Source organism: Bos taurus, chromosome 10 (assembly GCF_002263795.3).
Source record: "Bos taurus isolate L1 Dominette 01449 registration number 42190680 breed Hereford chromosome 10, ARS-UCD2.0, whole genome shotgun sequence".
NCBI lineage: Eukaryota > Metazoa > Chordata > Mammalia > Artiodactyla > Bovidae > Bos > Bos taurus.
Window position 1 is genome coordinate 13,710,868 of NC_037337.1, and position 20,010 is coordinate 13,730,877.

The following is a 20,010-nucleotide window of genomic DNA, read 5'->3' on the forward strand; positions in this document are numbered from 1 at the left end:
TGTTCATGGCCTTCCAGCAGATTCCATTTCCTGATTAAGTAGCTTTAGTTGGATTCTGTTACCTGTAGCCTCTAGTCAAAGCTATGGTTTTTCCAGTGGTCATGTATGGATGTGACAGTTGGACTATAAAGAAAGCTGAGTGCCGAAGAATTGATACTTTTGAACTGTGGTGTTGGAGAAGATTCTTGAGAGTCCCTTTGATTGCAAGGAGATCCAACCAGTCCATCCTAAAGGAAATCAGTCCTGAATATTCATTGGAAGGACCGATACTGAGGCTGAAACTCCAATACTTTGGCCACCTGATGCTAAGAATTAACTTATTTGAAAAGATCCTTATGCTGGGAAAGATTGAAGGCAGGAGAAGGGGATGACAGAGGATGAGATGGTTGGATGGCATCACCAACTCGATGGACATGAGTTTGAGTAAGCTCTGGGAGTTGGTGATGGACAGGGAGGCCTGGCATGCTGCGGACCATGGGGTTACAAAGAGTCAGACATGACTGAGCAACTGAACTGACTGACCTGTAGCCAAAAGACGTGGCTCCTCCCTTCTCACAGCGCAACCCAGTGTGCAGAGATAGGAGGTGAGCAAGAAACAGCTGCCCCTCTGGAAGTGCTGGGGTGAGGGACTTGGAGCCTTGCTTGGCTGGGGGTGGGGTGGGAAGGGGTTTCTCCATAGAAATGTCCCCTGACGTGAGCAAGGGAGGAGGAGATGGCAGTCATAGTAGGGGACACAGCTCGTCAGATACCCGAAAGGGAGCCTGGCACTGTCTATACAGAACATCATATCTGTGTCTTTATCTGGATCACAAACATTAATAGTCCCTGCTGCCTCTCCCCTCCCGTGTTTGTGGTGGAAACAGTGATGTTGTCTCATTTCTAGGGGCAGAGCCCAAGGTTAAGACAGCCCTGCTGTTCCTTCCAGTAGCTTCCTGGAGTACACAGAACCTGGCTGAGGTGATGCTCAAGCAGCCGTCTGAGGCTGTGGAGAGAGGGGAGGAGGGGCCGCCTGTGTCCTCTCAGAGGCGATGAGGACAAGGACAGCTGGCTCTGGAGGCAACTGAAGGCTTCCCAAATGGAAGTGGGGTGGCAAAAGCACCGAGGGGAGCACTGGAGCTGGCAGAGGGAGCTGGGACTGCAGTACCCCAGAGGGAGGCTCTGGGAGAGCCTTTCTGGGCACTCAGGGCCTCTAGTGAGGGCACGAGGATGGCACTTGGCCTGGGGGAGCTGTGGTGGTCTTTCAGGAACACAGTGACCCACCCCAAGGCGGCACACCTGACCCTAATTTAAAATTGTTAATCTCTCAATCGTGTCCTACAACCCCATGGACTGTAGCCCACCAGGCTCCTCTGTTCATGGGATTTCCCAGGTAAGAATTCTGTAGTGGGTTGCCATTCCCTTCTCCAGGGGATCTTCCTGACCCAGGGATCCAACCTGGGTCTCTCACATTACAGGCAGATTCTTTACCGTCCGAGCCACCAAAAATATGTATATCTGTATGTTAGACGGAAAGAGGGAGAAGGCGAGTGATGGCTTTGTGTACCAAGTGCGTAGCACCATCTCCTTTCATTCTTTCAGCCATCCTGTGAGGTAAGTATCCTTGTCCTCATTTTTCAGATGAAGGAACAAGACTCAGGCAGGTGATGCCACCTGCCGAGGTCACAGTTAGTGACCACAGAGCTGTTACTGAGCAGGGGCTTGCATGCCTGAGGTGCGGAAAGCTGAACTCTGACCGCAGGTGCTTGCAGTGAAGTGGTTTATTTGCCAGGCGCCAAGCCAGGAGAATGGGCAGCTCATGCTCTGAAGACCCAGACTCCTCCATGGCTTTCAGGCTAGGGTTTTTAAAGACGGTGTGAGGGGTGGGGTTCTTAGGATGCATGATCAACACGTGGGCCTTCTTCTGATTGGTTGGGGTGAGGTTACAGGAATCACAGTCTACTGGTTCGAACCAGTCTAGGGTCTAGGGCTTGTGGTCAGCATGAAGTTACCATCCTCCACCTGGGTGGGGGTCTTAGTTTCTATAGAACACAGATATGAATCAGATTGTTGTCTATATCCCTTCAGGAGGAACTAGGGGGCCTGTGATTCTGTTGTCCTAATAGTTAACTCCTTGAGTCTGCTCTTTGGAACTCAGGGAAGCCTAAGAGACTAAAGTCTAATTCTACAAACATGGAGTGGGACACGGAAGGGGCTTTTGAACCCAGGAGGGCCCTGAAGGGTGCTGCTCAGGTTTCAGTCCCCTCTTCTCTTTGATATTCTTCAATCCTGAAGGGGTAGGAAAAGAAAGATAATAAAGTTTCGGATGGAGAGATTAATTAAAGTTTCAAAATTAGAGTAAAACCACTCCAGTCCCACCGTCATCTTGCCAGCAGACCTGCTGAAACTCAGCCTGTGCTGCAGAGAGGAGCCTGTGCCCCGAGCAGCCAGGAGAAGCCTGTTAAATACTTACACGCCTTCTTTATGAGCTCAGCACCCTGGCCCCAGCCCCATAGTATTATTATCCTCACGATTCCCCACTGCTTTCCCAGACCCTGTTCACTCCTTGTTTACACAAACTTCTAGTAAGTGGAGTGGCGGAAAGAGCAGAGATCAGTCAGAAGTCTTAAGGCAAGTCTGTTAGCATCTCTCTGCCTCTCTTCCCGCATCTGGAAAATTGAGATAAAAATATTGCTTCAGCACTGAGGTTTTCCCTCCGGTTAGAGGATCATAAAGGTCGTGGTATCCTTAATAGGACATTTTTACATGCTCAGTTCCATAATACAAAGGCACATCTGTAGAAGAAAATATAACTATATATCATGTCTGCAGGATAGTATATCTTTTTTAAAAGAGACATTGAACTTAAAATCAAGAAACCGTTTCTCTCTTTTTAAATTAGTATAGTTGCCTTACACTGCTGTGTTAGTTTCTGTTGTATATTGAAGTGAATCAACCGTATGTATACATACACTCCTGCGTCTTGGACTTCCCTCCCACCACCCCATCCCACCCGTCCAGGTCACCACAGAGCTCCCTGTGCCATCAGCAGACTCTCATTAGCTATTTATTATAAACCTGGCAGTAGTAAAATGCCTACCTTTGAATTATTTTCTTGTGCCCTGGGAAAGTCTCACTATATGATGTTTTAGACAGGACCCCTGGGTCCAGCTCATCCCACAGGTGCCTGTTTGAGAACCACTGGGGTAGATGGGGACTTCCCTGGTGGCCCAGTATCTAAGACTCCGTGCTTCCAGTGCAGGGATCTGGGGTTCAATCCCTGGTCAGGGAACTCCATCTCGTGTGTTGCGATTAAGATCTGGTGCAGTCAAATAAATAAATAAAAATATTGGAGTTCCCAGGTGGCACAGTGGTAAAGAATCTGCCTGCCAATTCAGAAGATGCTGGAGATGTGAGTTCGATCCCTGGGTCAGGAAGATCCCCTGGAGGAGGAAATGGCAACCCACTCCAGTGTTCTTGGCTGGGAAATCTCATGGATAGAGGAGCCTTGGGGGGCTACAGTCCACAGCGTCGCAGAGTCGGACATGACTGAGTGAGCATGCTTGCATGAGCTGGAGATAGGAGACTAGTCCTTGCCTGTCCAGTCGCCTTGCTGTGTGATTTTGGACAAGTCACTCACCTGTTCTGGGCTTCTGTTTCTCCTGGATGCAATAAGGGGGTGAGGGTACACTAGAGACCATCTGAGGTCCTTTCCAGTTCCCGCCTTCAAGGATGGCGTCGGTTCCTCCATCTCAGTGTCACGTTCAGGATCCCACCGTCCAGGGGCAGGTGTGAACCCATCTTTTCCTCCAGTTGCCCATCTGTGCATCTGTTCTGCCCTGTGGGAAACCATACAAGAGGGTCTTGGGCCAAGGAAAGGCTGCTCTTTCCCCTCAACGGAGACCCCATCTTCCCAGTCCAGGGCCTTAAGCCCCCAAACAATTGTCTGAAGGGGATCCAGGCTATTAAAGTAATTTACATAGTAATTAACAAGGTTCCATTAGCTTATTCCTGGAGCCAGAACGCTCTGCCTCCATTTCCCTTTAGGGGTCCACGGTCCCGGGCTGGGACTAAGGTTTGCTGGGGTTTGACTGGTGGAGCAGTGAGGGGAAGAATTTTCCATGCTCACGTGTCTCAGCTCCACAGCCAGGGAAGAGAAACAATGACGATGCAAGAGCCCCAGCTGGCTGGGTAATGAGGTCTGGGGCGAAGGGATGCCTCGTGAGCACGTACGGCCTGAAACCCCAGAAAGAAAGGCAACCACAAGTCTCCTAGCCATGTGTCTGCTCTACAGCCCAGGACCTAACCCCTCTCAGAGCTCCTTTTTCAAGATGACACACCATTTCTCATGTCCTTCTGGGCCTCCTGACAACAAATTTTATGTGTGACCACAGTAAGGTGCAAAACTTCCCTGGTTACCCTTTGAGCCTCTCAGCAACCCTGTGAGGCAGATGTTATCTTCTCCATTGTGGGGATGAAGACACCTCTGCCCAGAGAGGTGAGGTAACTTGTCCAGAGTCACACAGCCTGAAATAGCAGAGTGGGATGAGAACCTGGGTCCTCAGACATAATCCAGCTCCTGCAACTTGGCCAGTGGTTTCAAAACAACTCTGTGGAGCCCTGGGGGACTCTCAGAATGGTTTGCCTCAGGATAAGGGGTCGCTGGGAGGACTGGCAATTCTACCCATGTGTTCCCCCAGTTCAACTGGGACAATATTTACATGTTGGACATCTAGATGGGATTTTGTTTGGATTCCATAGCTAGAAAAGCTTTGAAAACCACCAAACTTCTAGAAATGTCCCAGGAAGGCACCTATCACAGGGTCACTCTCTTGAACACCTTTTGCCATGGAGCTGTGTGATGTGGCAGAATGGCTCTCTGAGGTTCTGGTGTGGGGCCCCAGACTCCTGGTCTTGGTCTCTCCATCAGGCTCCCTGCAGGTTAAGCCCAGGACCCACTGCCTGCCCAGCCCCTCCTGCTCCCTCCTCCTCCCACGGGGCCTGACTGGCCTCTCTCACCAACCCCCCCCCACCCCCGCCAGCAACCTTCTCTCTGCTCTATAAGAGCTTCTCTTTGGCTCCAATGTTTCTATGGCCAACCGAGGAAAAAGAAACATCAAAGATGGGGAAGGACAATGGTTCTGGGGTTTCTACCTGTTTCAAATGATTTTCCTACACTTGTCACTCAGCAAACATTCTAGAGCCATGAAAGCCAGCATCTGAAGATAAAAAAAGGTACATGAGGGGACTTCCCTCTTGGTCCAGTAGTTGAGACTCCACGCTTCCAATGTAGGGGGCCGGGGTTTCATCCCTGGTCAGGGAACTTAGCCTGCACATTGCAACTAAGACCCAGGGCAGCCCAAGAAATTTTTTAAAAAGGTATGAAAGCCCAAACCTTGCCCTCAGAGAGCTATGGGGAAGACATAGTACAGACTTGTCATAGTGGTTCCCCAGGGACAAGGCGCTGGAGAGGTGCAGGACTGGAGAGTGTCCCAGACCCCCCGTGGAGGGGGCGACTCCTGGTGGGAGAGCCTGGCGGATGTCGAGGAAGAAGAAGCCTGGAGAAGCCTGAGCTCTTTGAAGGTGGAGGAGGAGTTGGCTGTGGGGGAGGGAGGGGAGCACCGTCTCACTAGAGGGGGCGGCACGTGTTGGGGCTCGAGGCAGGCAAACTGAGGGCCTCTTGTGTGGTTTCACCTCTGTGTGTGATGCGGAGTGGAGGAGAGGGGCCTGGGGCGATGAGGGGACCACCTGGTCAAGGTGCCGAGGGAGGGGCCGAGGCCCTCAGGCTGCGGCCCACTCGCTTCTGTAGTTCTGCAGGACCCCTGTGCTCAGGGCTTTCAAGGGGCCACTTAGGGCCGTGGCCATCAGGGAACTCGTAACCCAGGGGCTCCCCACCTTGGTGCCCGACTGCCCCTGGGCCCTGGGCCTGACCTCCTGGGCCTTGCTCCCGGCTAGAGGTGGGGCCAGTGGGATGTGTCACGGCTGCTGTCCTGAGACCTGGAGATGAAGCGGGAAGGTCATCGCTAGGGAGACAGCAGCTCCCCTTTTTGGGCCTCGATCCCTCCTTCTATGCAATAATGGGGTTGTCACGAATAATGGCCAAAGCCCCTTCTGGCCTGGATTCCTCCTTTCAGACAAGGAAAAGTGTTCAGTTTGGCTCCCCCCAAGAAGTGGAGCACCAAATGGGATTTGAGTGCAGGTAGGGGGAGGAGGGCATGGCAACCCACTCCAGTATCGTGCCTGGAGAATCCTGTGGACAGAGGAGCCTGGCGGGCTGCAGTCCATGGGTCGCACAGAGTTGGGCAAGACTGAGTACACACATGCACACAGGTTATTTGGGAGGTGATCTCAGGAAGCACCAGTGGGGTCATAAGAGGGGGAAGGGAAAGAGAGAACACGGGATGCTTGATGAGCAGAGGATCCTGTGGGTAGTCAGGGCTCCAGTAACGCACACCTGCAGAGTTGTCCTGGTGAAGGGGATGGGACATGGGCTCTTTATCCCCCACTCCTGTCTCTTGTAGAGGGCTGCTCCTGCACTCCTGACCTGCCCCACCCGTCGATGCTGCATCCTTCTGCAGCCAGAGGGGGCCTTCGGGCAGAGAGTGGCAGAGGCTGCAAGAAGAAGCCACTGACATGATGGCCATGGCGCACAGCAGGACAACACTCATGTGGACAGTGTGTTCTGCAGAAACCAAGACCTAAAGGGACTGAAGTGACCTCCTGGATCCCACTGTGAGTTAGGCTGGACCGAGGGTGCTTTCTGCCACACATCCCTCCCTCCACCACCTCCCTGTGGTCAGGTCTGTGACTCATCCTTGCCCCTCCTCCTTCACATGGTTTAATAAGAAAACTTTGGTGGCAGATACAGCAGTACCTTGAAAAACATCGATTGGTTTAAATCTATGAAACTTTGGAGCCCGTCTCTGAAAAAGCCCCTCTCAGAAAAAGACCTTCTCTCCGTCTTTGCATCCCCGTCTCTGCACGTGGTAGGTCCTTTGTACACAAAGGATGAGCTGAAGTTTGGGTCATTTGTGTAGAACGGGGTGATGCTTATGTCTTTATGACTCTCAGTTACCAGTTTGAAAAATAGTCATGGGATGCCAGCATGCTAACATCCTAGGCTCATCGTATTAGATGTTCAGCAGGATGCATGGCACCTAGGGGCTCAACTGCAGTCTGGACTGCTGAAGAACAGATAGAAAATCACATAAGCTGTTACCCCAAAGGAAGGGGTGGTCACTGTGCGAGCCGGCAAGAAACATCACGAGTAGGACCATCATGAGCCCAAGGATCACGTTTCATGTCCCCCCCCAACCCCTGCAGGACACCATCGCCTCCCCAAACCCGCCCAACTGCAAGTCTGAGGTTAGGGGTCAGGGTGCCCCCTCCCAGCTGCACATTCTCGCATCCCTGAAGCTCTGAGTCAGGTTTCCCGCCTCCTGCGATTTCACAGCTCCCCGCCGGCCAAGCTGTTTTGCAGACCCAAGTTGGTAATGACAGATTCTTCTCTCCTGGCCCTCCACTGGTGAAACCACGGAAAGTATTTGAAACACGCAGCCCCGGGAATGTGCAAGCTTCCATTCGCTGGGCTTGGCAAGGACCAACAGTTTCTCAGCCAGCACTTTTGACTAAGACTTGAACGGCTCAGGTTTCCCAGGAGCTCCTCAGCTCAGTGTTTCAACAGCATTTATACCTTTTTTTTTCCCCCCTCCTTCAGCACATTAACCCTAAAGTAGGTTCTGGATCCCCCAATCCTTGGAAGCATGGCTTTCTCTGTTACAGGCGCGGTTGTGGATGGGCCACAGGAGAGCTGGCCTCGGCCTGGGAGGGGAATCTCCTACCCACCAGGGCTGCTTGGGCCTGGACAGCGTGAATCAGAGGGTTCTCTGCTGAAAGGGATCCCTGGAGGACTTCCAGATTTTCTGCCTCCAGAGAGATCTGGTTAACCTATTCCAGGCCTCTGTAACTTTGATTTTAAAATATCCTCCCCTGGGGTTGAAGGAAGGGAGAGAGGATGGAAAGATCACAGAATGTGGACCTAGATACACCTATGTGTCAACGGCACATCTCCTCCCTTTGGAGTTTCATCATCTGTAAAATGGCAGTAATAATAACCATCTCAGGTTATGGTGAGGTTTATTTATTTTTAAAATTTATAGATTTTGGCTGTGCTGGGTCTTCGTTGTGGCATGTGGGCTCTCTAGGTAGGATGCACAGCCTTAGTTTCCCCTCGGGGTGTGGGATCTTAGTTCCCAGATCAGGGATCGAACCCCAGTCCCCTGCATTGGAAGGCGGATTCTTAACCACTGGACCACCAGGGAAGTCCCTATCATGAGGTTTAAAGGGCAGCACAGGAAAGCACCTAGTGTAATTCCTGCACACAGTAGGTGCACAGCACTTTCCTCTCTTCCTTGTTCTTGGTCACTGATTTTACAATCTCATCACAAAGTTGTTTGGTGAATGAATGGAGGTCTTGATCCATCTAAACACCCCCTTCTCCCCTCAAGGCCATGGAACAAGTATTTCTTAAGCATCAGTTCTGTACAAAGAGCAGAAATGGGCTTTGTGGTGACACCCTGATACCTAAGCCCAGTCCCTGTTATAAAGGAATTTCTGGTCTAGGGAGGGAGCTGGCACCACTTGGGAAATGGCAGGTAGATAAAATGCTGTCTACAGGAGAAATAGTCTCAGTGATTTTGCTCACTTGTTTACGTATATTCACCCATTCCTGCAACAAGCGTTTGCTATAGGAAGAGGGCTGGCCACCCTTTACCCTGGTGGTGGTTCTGGGGGCTTCTAAAGCAAGCTCTTCCCACTCTACCTGCCTGGTTCTATTTGCTGTGATGGGATACTTGAAAGTGCTCTGGAAATCCAAGGGCGTACTGTTCCCTTTGCCAAGAACACCCTTCCCATTCACCCACCCTGTCCTGAGAAGCCCTCTCTGACTCCCTGAGGCATGTTTATCTGCTGTCTCTGAGCCCCTACTCCCAGCACTTTAGTCATAACAGGGGTATTGCCCCCTCCACACTGTGCTTTGAGGGCCTGTTTCCGAGTCTGCTTTTGAGATGATAGCACGCAAGCACCAGGTACTGAAAGGGAAAACGGGGTGCCGAGGTTGGGCTCCCTAAAAGCAGAGCCTGAGGTGGGGATTTGGACACACACAGCTTTTTTTTTACATCCTTAAGAAAGAGCTTTTATTATTTATCATCATTTTATTTTCATAGCTAGAAAAAATGTTGGTAAATGACTATAGGAAATATGTTGTATACATCTGTGTGGGTGTAGGAAAATGCATTGCCCACAATACACAGATATTTTTATCCACTTAGGGCAATCATTTCAAGTCTTTTTTTAGTTTTATTGGAGTATAGTTCATTTACAATGTCATGTTAGTTTCAGATATACAGCTAAGTGATTTAGTTATACACGTATGGGCAGACAAGCCTGGCAGGCTACAGTCCACGGGGCTGCAAAGAGGCAGACACGACTGAGCGACTGAGCATAGCACGTACGTACATTCATTCTTTTTTAGATCCTTTTCTTATATAGGTTATCATAGAATACTGAGCAGCGTTCCTTGTGCTTGTGTTCCAAATCCTTGTTGGTTATTGAGCCTGTGTATAGTAGTGTGTATATGTTCATATACATATTCCTTATTTATCACTCCCCTCTGTGTTTCCCCGTTGGTAATCATGTTTGTTTTTGATATCTGTTTAAGTCTGTTTCTGTTTTGTAAATGAGTTCATTTGTATCAATATTCAAAAATCAGATTACATATGAGGGATATCATATGTTTATCTTTCCCTGTCTGATTTACTGCACATAGTGTGATAAACTGTAGGCTTATCCATGATGCAGCAAGTGGCATTGTTTCGTTCTTTTTATGGCTGAGGAATATTCCATTGCGTGTGTGTGTGTGTGTGAACACACACCACATCTTCCTTATCCATTCATCTGTCGATGGACATTTGGGTTACTTCCACGTCCTGGCTATTGTAAATAGTGCTAGTATGAACACTGGGGTGCATGTATCTTTTTGAATTGAGTTTTCTTCAGATATATGCCCAGGCGTGGGCTTGCTGGTAGCTCTGTTTTTAGTGTTTTTTACTTGCATACTGTTTTCCATAGTGGCTGCACCAATATGCATTCCCACCAGCAGTGCAGAGAGGCTCCCTTCTCTCCACACCCTTGCCAGCATTTATTGTGTGTAGACTTTTTGCTGATGGCTATTCTGACCGGTCGGACATGACTGAGCGACATCACTTTCACTTTTCACTTTCATGCATTGGAGAAGGAAATGGCAACCCACTCCAGTGTTCTTGCCTGGAGAATCCCAGGGACGGGGCAGCCTGGCGGGCTGCCGTCTATGGGGTCGCACAGAGTCGGACACGACTGAAGTGACTTAGCAGCAGCAGCAGCAGCGTTCTGACCGGTGTGGGGTGGTACCTCATTGTAGTTTTGATTTGCTTTTCTCTGATAATTAGTGATGTTAAGCATCTCTTCATGTGCTTTTTGGCCACCTGTATGTCTTCTTCGGAGGATTGTCTAGTTAGCTCTTCTGTCCGTGTTTTGATGCGGTTGTTTGGACACACCCCGCTAATTAGGGGTTGTGCTCATGGGAGAAGGGAGTGGGGGAGCAGGATGGGGCAGCAAGAGTGTGGGCTAGCTGGAGTCCAGCCTCAGCCTGGCCCTCAGGGAGCTCTGGAGTGGGAACTACACCTCAGAGTGTGACACTCAACCCTTTCGGTCAAGGGGGCCAGTCTCTACCCCTGAGTCATGTAGTCTGATGTCAGAGGGGCAGGTGGGGGTGACCTCCCAAGTGAGGTGGCTCCTCTTTGGCCAAAGGCAGTTCTCTGTGGAGGAGGGCGGCCGTAGCTGCCAACATTCCTAGCAGTGGGGCGGGGGGGCACCCGCAGGGTTCTGGGTGGGGGAAGGGAGGGAAAGGATCAGGAGGGAGCATCAAGATCTCCACCAGAGCTTTCCCAAAACGATGTACAGGTTCTGTGCACCTGTCCCCCATCTTTGTCATTTGTTAAAAGGACTCACAGGCAAGGAAAGAGATGCACACCCCTGGATGGGGGCAGGGCCAGCATCCCTGGGAGCTCTGGGCATGGGGAGGGGCCTGAGGGGGGCCACAGGGAGACGATGGATCCTGGCTCATGACCACTCACCTTGCCTGGTGCCCCACTGCCTTTTATGCACTGGTGGCCCTGACCTTCCCCTGCAGACCCAGGCCCACGGGGTCTTCCCATCCTCAGTGTACCCTCTGCACTTGACTGCAGACCAAGCAGGCTGTGAGGAATTGCTTTGTCTCCCTGAGCCCACTGTAAATTCTTTTTTAAAAAAAGTATTTATTTATTGGCTGCGTCAGGTCTTAGCGGCGATGCACGGACTCTCTAGCTGCGGTGCGTGGTCCAGAAGGCGCACAAGCTCAGTAGTTGTACTGCATGGGCTTAGTTGCCCACATATCGGATTTTATTTCCCCCAACCAGGGAGTCCCCTGCGTTGCAAAGTGGATTCTTAGCCACTTTGCAATTCACACCAGGGAAGTTGGTGTGAATTCTTCAAAGCAAAGGCTTCATCTTATTTTGATTTTCCAAGTGTCTGTCTCAGTGCCCTGGCATTTACTAGGTGACCAATCAGTATTATTGAGTAAATAACCTAGGTCGATGCCTTGGTGTTTCTATAAGGCAGTGAAAGGGCCTGGACCCCTTCCGATGGCATTTTGGCCAAGGATGCTCTTGTGTTCAGGCGAGAGGCCTGGGCTGTCCTTGTTCTTCCCACGGCTGCACCCTGAGCCCCAGACACGGCTGCAGCCTCCGCTCGGCCCCGCCCGCGTGCTGGGTGGCAGCCTTGGGCGAGGGTGGCCCGTGGGACATGGTGAGGATGGGGCGTCCCCGCTGGCCTGGCGTACAGCCTCCTCGGCCTTCATTTATGTGCCATCTGACTCCATCCCTCAAAGCCCGCGTCTGGCCTTGGTCGGTGCAGGTAATGATGATATAGGCTCATTTATGCAAGATTATCCTTTTATCACATTTCCAGGCTCATTTATGAGGCTCATGTTTCTCCCCGAGGGCGTCATCAAGCAAGTTAAGTTGTACTATTTCCCTCCCGCAGAGAACTGGCGGGGGCCTCCCTCGTTGACGGATGAGGCCCGCTGCCTTTGCCAAATAGGGTCGGCGTGATGGATCTTTTACTTGTGAATATTATAGCTGGAAATTAGCATGTTTATTGAGGTAGAATGTGTTTGTTTACATTCCACTACCCATGGCATTACCTCTTATGACCTGACTTATTTAGTTGAGGATAAGCACAAATGATCCACATTTTGGCACCCACAAAAAAATTAATGAACTTCCAGATATAGAATTCAGCCTTAAGTAAACACACCAGCGGGGTGGGTGGAGGCAGAGGACTGCGGAGGGCTTTGGGGGTTTGGGCGGTGAGCATGGTGGAGCATCTGGTACTCGAGGGATGGGGGGCAGTGGGTTCAAGTATCCTGTGTGGTGCACAGGGCTGGCACCCAGCCTGGCTGCCCAGTAGGGGTGATTTCTGAGGATGGAGAAGGAGGAGAGAGGCAGAGGACCAGGATCATGAGAATTCCTGGGGATTCTCCTGAGCTACCTCTTTTTAAAAAAAATATTGTATTTTTATTTAGTTTTGGCTGCACTGGGTCTTCATTGCTGTCTGCAGGGTTTCTCTAGTCGTGGAGAGCGAGGGCCACTCTCTAGTTGGCTTCTCATGGTGGGCTTCTCATGGTGGTGGCTTCTCTTGCTGCAGAGCACAGTCTCTAGGGCACAGGCTCAGTAGCTGTGGCACATGGGCTTCGTTGCCCTGTGGCATGTGGGATCTTCCTGAGCAGGGATCTAACCTGTGTCCCCTGCATTGGCAGGCAGATTCTTAACCACTGGGCCACCAGGGAAATCCTGAGCTACCCCTGATTGTCTTGATGCAGGAGTGAGAAGGAAGGCCCAAGTGTGGGGACTCAGGGAGGGGAGAGAGTATGCTTGGCTAGGATGATGAAGACCCAGGTGAGTGATGATAGGTCCCAAGAGGCCAAGTTATCTCCTGGGAGTCTGCTCCCCTCCAAACACATCCACCTGTGACAGCTTTGAACCCCAACTTCTGTCCCCACCCCTCGTTGCTGGTAGTCCAAACAATCTGAGATGCAAGCACTCAGTAACTCCAAAACCCTCTTGTTTTATTTTTTAAGTTTTTGGCCACACCACCTGGGCATGTGGGATCTTAGTTCCCTGGCCAGGAGTTGAACCTGCGTCCCCTGCATTGGAAGCACAGAATCTTAACCTCTGGGCCACTATGGGAGTCCCCCCTCTTGTTTCAGAGAACTGGAAGGACTTGGCCAAGGCCTTAGAGGCAGAGCGAAACCAGGAGCCTCGCTCCCAACACCACTGCTGCCTTCCTGTGCCTTTAAGCCTGATCCCTGTCTTGTAAGATGGCCCAGAGAGTGTATTCTCTGGGGTGTTTCTTCATGGACCTAGGAAAGCTTTGTCCTCTGTGCCTGGCCAGCAGAGGCCTCAATTTCCACCCTGGAAACCAGCTACCTTTGCAGTTTAAATCACTTTAAAGAGCAGTTGTTCCTGGGGTGGGGAGGGGTCTTGTTATTGGTCATTGCCTCCCGGGGTACAGAAGTGACCTAGGAGAGACAGAGGGAGACAGGAGGGTGCATGGTTGAGGCCCAAAGCCCCCAAACAGTATGACTGAGAGCCCCAGGAACAAACTTTCCCACTTACATAAAAATTTTCCAAGTAAGCAAAGCCATTCTCTCTGTCCCCCGACCCTAAACCCTGAACATAAAGAGGGCAGAGGCAGGATGTCCTGTCTGGACCTCAGAAGCAGACAGACCTGGCTTCTAATTCTGGTCCTACCTCTTCCTAGTTCTGTGACCATTGTGACCTTGGATGAGTCCTTTGATCCCTGTGGTCTCCATTTCCCCAGCTAGAAAATGGGGCAGGGGGATTATAACACTCACTTGTCAGTGTCGCTGTAAGATTAAATGAAGAAAAGTGTCCGCTGTGCTTAGCACACAGTACTTGGTAACTGTCAATGAACTAGTGGGCATTAGTATCATTATTTTCCTTCCCAAACGAGGTGCTGTCACCTCCTGTGGCCTTCCAACACGTGAGGATTGGTGGAAGGGATTGAAAGAGATAAGGAGAGTGAGATCAATTTTCCCCACACTCCCCACCCCTTTCCTCTCATTGGGTTCTAATGTGCGTGTGTGAGCCCTTCCCATGAGGCCCGTGGAGTGCCCACATGGTGGAGTGGGTCAGCACGAAGAGCCAGACTAGAGTTTGATCCATTTCAGCCTCAAATCTCCTGGCTCTCTGGGGAAGCTCAGTGGTTCTAGACCTCAGTCTCCTCATCTGTGAAATGGGGCCAGCCTCACTGCTAACCTGGGAAGCAGCTGAGTCCACAAGTAATTTGTCTCTGAATCACCAGCACCCGGCAATGTCAGGCATGCAAGAGTTGTTCAGTGATGACGAGATGATGGGCAAATAGACTGGATGCTAAAATCAGGTTCCAGAAAACTTTCTATAAAGGGCCAGGTAGTAAATATTTTAAGGTTTGCAAGTCACGCAAGCCCTATTGCAACTACCCGACTCTGTCTCTATGATGCAAAAGCAGCATTATACAAGGTGTAAACAAATGAGTGTGTCTGTGGTCCAATAAGACTTTACTTATAAAGTCAGGTGGTGGCTGGATTTGGCCACAGTCTTGACCTCTGTGTTGTGAGGCCATGGTCTTTGGACTCAGTTGGGCTCAATTCCCGGCACCTCCACTCTTTAGCTGTGTGGCCTTAGGCAAGCGACTTACCCTCTCTGAGCCTCCGTTTCCTCTGTGACATGGAGGACACTGGCTTGTGCTTTTTCGGCATTCCCCTCAGTGTGCCTACTAGGGCTGGCCTCAGAGAAGGAGCTCAAGAAAGACTTGCAGGATGGCTAAAAAAATGGTCTCTGAAAATCATCACAACTCCTGATAAGTGTATAGTAAGTCCCCTACATACAAAGCTTCAAGTTGCAAAGTTTCAAAGATGCAAATGTGCATTTGCATGTCCAATCAGGTAAATTAGTTCACATGTCTGGCATGCATTTGGCCTGTGAGCGCATCCTTAACAAGTGTTTGTGCTTTTGTGTACTTTATTGTATAGTACTGAATAGAGTTCTTTGCTAGTGGCAAAGAACCCACCTGCCAATGCAGGAGACACAAGAGACTTGGGTTTGATCCCTGGGTTGAGAAGATCCCCTGAAGGTGGGCATGGCAACCCACTGCAGCATTCTTGCCTGGAGAATCCCATGGATAGAGGAGTCTGGTGAGCTAGTGTCTATGGGGTCGCAAAGCGTCAGACACGACTGAAGCGACGTAGCGTGTGTGCGTGCACTGTATAGAGTACAGCATCCGTTTTTCAAGCCCAGAACGTCCAGAAACAGGAATAAAAGCAGCAGTGATATAGCTGGTATTGCTAAGAAGCACCAGCTGTTATTACTGTACTACTGTACTTTTTAGGGTACTGTACTATAAGATTAAAAATGTTTCCTTTATTTTTTGTGTTTTATATGTATTATTTGTGTGCAAAGCATTATAAATCTATTATAGTACAGTACTATATAGCCATTTGTGTTGGGTATCTAGGCTAACTTTTTCGACTTATGAACGCACTCTCGGAATGGAACTCATTCGTATATAGGGGATTTACTGTACTGCACTTTTGACTCACAGTGCATTTCACGTCCGTCTCATTTCCTCCCCTCCCCTCCTATAGAATGGATATAGTAGTAGTAGTATTGTTATACTCACTTTACAGATGAAAAAAAACCAGGGTCTAGAGAGACTTAGAGACTTTCCAAAGGTCCATTTGGGATGCCATAACAAAATGCCATAGACTGGGTGGCTTATAAACAACAGAAATTCGTATCTCACAGTTCTGGAGGATGGAAAATTCAAGATCAAGGTGCAAATTAGGCGTTTGATAAGAGCCCACTTCCTCACAGGAGGCTGTCTTTTCACTGTAACCTCACACGGCAGAAGGGGCTGGAGGCCTCTTGCCTAAGGCCACTCATCTCATTTATGAGAACTCTGCCCTAAATACCTCCCAAAGGCCCCACCTTCTAACACCAAAACATTGACCGTTAGGCTTCAACATATGAATTTTGGGGAGACTCAAAGATTCAGTCTATAACAGTCAAACAAGTGAGGGACAAGAACAGGGATTTAAACCAGGTATTTCGGCAGCAAATCCTTGCATTTTCCACTACGCCAGAGCTGTCATAAATAAACCTCCTCCCCAGGCTACAATCAGCAAATGGACTGGCTGCACAGGAGCTTGAGAAATGTGTAGACTAGGGCCTATCTCTCTGTGAGAAGGGGTTATTACTTATCTCCTCAGATTTTGAGACTTACAGGCTAGAAATATGGGGTTCTTGGCTCTGTAGTGGAGATCCTGAACTGGGTAAGCAGACTGGGACTGGAGTCATTGTTTCAGTCTGAGGGGCCCCTCTTGGTGCAGAAAGGGGGTGAGCAGGCAGTTCTCACCTGCTAAGATCAAGCTTTTAACATTCTGAGAGAGAAAGAAACCCTGTATTAGGTGAGGAATAGACTTTGGCAGCAAGTAACCATGATCCCTCAAAGCTAAGAGTTAGCAAAAATAAAAGCAAAACAAAAGATAAGGCTTGTTTTTTTTTTCTCATGTGCTATGAACCACCAGGGTGGTTAGGGCTGGGGCAGCAACTCCACAATGGAGTTGCTTTATCTTTAGTTGCATTATCTAGAAGTTGCATCTTTCTTTCTGCTCTGCAAGTGGCTTCTCCTCTTAAGGTCACCTCATGGTTGCAAGATGGCTGCTGGAGTTCCAGCCATCCAGGGCACATTCGAGGTGGGGAGGAGAGGGGTGGAAAGGGTGCTTGCCAGCTGAGTCAACTCCTTTTTAAAGGAGATATCCTGGGAGAGGAAGACTGCCATCCAAGAAGAAAGCAACTTTGGCTTTCATCTCATTAACCAGAATTTGTCACGGACTAGCCCTAGCTATAAGGGAAAGGGTGGATATAGTACTTTGCTGCTCCAATCAGGGCTGTGCTAGCCAGGAAGAAGGGGAGAATGGATTTACGGTGGTAAACCTCAGTCTTTGCCTCCTTCCCCTATTTGCCATCGGAGTAAACTAAGGCCCAGGGATGGAAGGAAGTTGCCCAATATTGCGCAGAAAGCTAGGGGCATGCCTGAAACCAGACCCCAAAGTTTCTGACTTGGCAACAGATGCTTCTTCCACTGTTTCTGCTGCTTCACTCTGTAGCCACACCTGTTCATGAATACTAAGGTTATTATTATTTATCGAGCATTAACTATGTGCAAGGCACTATGCTGAAGGCTTTCCAGGCTGGTTCCATGAAGTCTGCTATCAATCGTTGAGGTGGGAATTTCTGTTATTCCCATTTTACAGAGGAAGAACCTGAGGCTCAGCTAAGTGAGGTGACTGCTCCAGGTCCCAGAATTCCTAAGTGTTGGAGTGGGCTTGAATATCAGGTTCCTGACCCTGACCGTGAGCAGTTCAATGTGTGTGATTGAAATGACGCAGCAGCAAGACTCCCACTAACCAAGGGGGTTCTGGTTCCCCACCCACCTGGCCAGCCTCCATCTCTGCAGCGCCTCATTCCAGCCAATTACTCCTAATGGAGTGATATGAAATGTAACTAACTTGGGGAAATATCTGTATACTTTAATTAAATCAGTTTGCAATTAGCCATCTGAGTAATGAGGCTAAGGTGTTTTATCTCCCTGTGCGCCAGTGGGCCAGGGGAGCTAGAAGGCAGGGGGATTTTGCGTGAATAGCGTGGTCCTAGAGACAAACTCCTTAGGGGTATGGAGGCAGGTGTTGGAAGCCCCAGGAGAGGATTTGGCCCAAATTTACTATGATTAAATAAATACAGCACCTCAGAGAGGAGCTACTAATTTGTGGGACTAAATTTTTAATGGCTACAGCCGGTTTTTCTTATTAAAGAAATACCAGGGCCTTTAATCCAAACACCTCATGGCAAAAGGCTAAAAATTACACATGTGTGCCGTATGACCCCCAAGTCCCCAGACGTGGTAAATGCCTGGCTGGACAGGCTGGCTGTTGTCCAGCAAGTCTTGCTTAAGGCCTCCAGGGGCAGGGCTGGGACCAGGGTAGGGCGGGTGAGGCCTTTTCATTGGGTAGAAAATTTAAATGGGTGTCCAAATATTCAATCATTTTATGCAGTATATCTTTTAAATAATCAAAAAGAATGCAAAAAAAAAAAAAGGATAAACGAAATTACACAGTTTAAATAAAGATGGGGTTAATATCAATGCTGTGCCATCCTGAGCCATTTCAGAGTCTGGAGCCAAGGAGACAATCAATAATACTGTTGTCTTTCGTTAAAATTTTGAGATTTGGGGGACTTTCCTGGTGGGTCAGTGGTTAAGATTCCGTGTTTACACTGCAGCGGGGGCATGTGTTCGATTCCTGGCTAGGGAACTAAGATCCTGTATGCCACATGGGACAGCAAAAAAAAAAAAAAAAAGAAAAGTTGAGATTTTGTTCATTAATGGACTTTTTTTGCATTGATTTTGACTTTTTAAAATATTGCCTTAAAATATTATATATCACGTTTATTATGGTTTTCGATGCCTCCTTAAATTGTATTCCCAGAGGCTAGGGCCTCAGTCTCCTGACCCTAGTCCCGGCCCTGTCAGCTGGGTTGTTCCTCAGAGTTTGAGTTTTATTTGGTAAAATGGTCATTCTGTGTGCTATTCCAGGTCTCAGCTGGGTTCTTAGGACCTCTAAGTGGCAGACTTTATAGGTGTCTGAGACACGGGTATCACTTGGCACCCTAGACCATTAAAGCCAAGAGCAGCCTCATGATGGCTACAGTAAAACCCAGAGACCAGAAGCAACTGGCCTGAGGTCACCCAGCCGCTTAGTGGCAGAGCTGGAACTCAGTTTCCTGATTCCCTCCAGGGCTTTTCTACTCATCAGAGGAGAGGAGAGCCTTTAAGATGACCCAGGTTGGGACTTCCCTGGCAGTCCAGTGGTTAGGACTTTGCCTTCCAATGCAGGGGGGTATGGGTTTGATTCCTGGTCAGGGAGCTAAGATACCACATGCCTCATGGCCAGAAAGTCAAAACGTAAAACAGAAGCAATATGGTAACAAATTGAATAAAGACTTTGTAAATGGTCCACATTAAAAAAAAAAAAGGATGATCCAGGGTGAAAGCCATTGCAAAGCCATCCTCCACAATGGGAGGCCCAAAAGCAAAATGGCTGTATGGGGAGGCCTTACAAATAGCTGTGAAAGGAGAGAAGCGAAAAGCAAAGGAGAAAAGGAAAGATATAAGCATCTGAATGCAGAGTTCCAAAGAATATCAAGGAAAGATAAGAAAGCTTTCTTCAGCGATCAATGCAAAGAAATAGAGGAAAACAACAGAATGGGAAAGACTAGAGATCTCTTCAAGAAAATTAGAGATACCAAGGGAACATTTCATGCAAAGATGGGCTTGATAAAAGACAGAAATGGTATGGACCTAACAGAAGCAGAAGATATTAAGAAGAGATGGCAAGAATACACAGAAGAACTGTACAAAAAAATCTTCACGACCAAGATAATCACGATGGTGTGATCACTGACCTAGAGCCAGACATCCTGGAATGTGAAGTCAAGTGGGCCTTAGAAAGCATCACTATGAACAAAGCTAGTGGAGGTGATGGAATTCCAGTTGAGTTCTTTCAAATCCTGAAAGATGATGCTGTGAAAGTGCTGCACTCAATATGCCAGCAAATTTGGAAAACTCAGCAGTGGCCACAGGACTGGAAAAGGTCGGTTTTCATTCCAATCCCAAAGAAAGGCTATGCTAAAGAATGCTCAAACTACCGCACAATTGCACTCATCTCACACGCTAGTAAAGTAATGCTCAAAATTCTCCAAGCCAGGCTTCAGCAATATGTGAACCGTGAACGTCCTGATGTTCAAGCTGGTTTTAGAAAAGGCAGAGGAACCAGAGATC

At 49.1% G+C, this 20,010-nt stretch overlaps 2 long non-coding RNA genes across 7 annotated transcripts in view; one reads left to right on the forward strand and one right to left on the reverse strand.

The window, feature by feature from the left end:
* Positions 1 to 20,010, forward strand: part of LOC107132820 (uncharacterized) — a 107,547-nt gene that overhangs the window by 40,994 nt on the left and 46,543 nt on the right. The gene's annotated exons all lie outside the window — the stretch shown is intronic.
* On the reverse strand, positions 1,751 to 5,197 carry LOC132346331 (uncharacterized). Its single transcript, XR_009496122.1, has 3 exons — positions 5,131 to 5,197; positions 3,617 to 3,815; positions 1,751 to 2,265 (listed from the first exon to the last, which is right to left on the reverse strand). It is a non-coding gene; the product is annotated as an uncharacterized lncRNA (long non-coding RNA).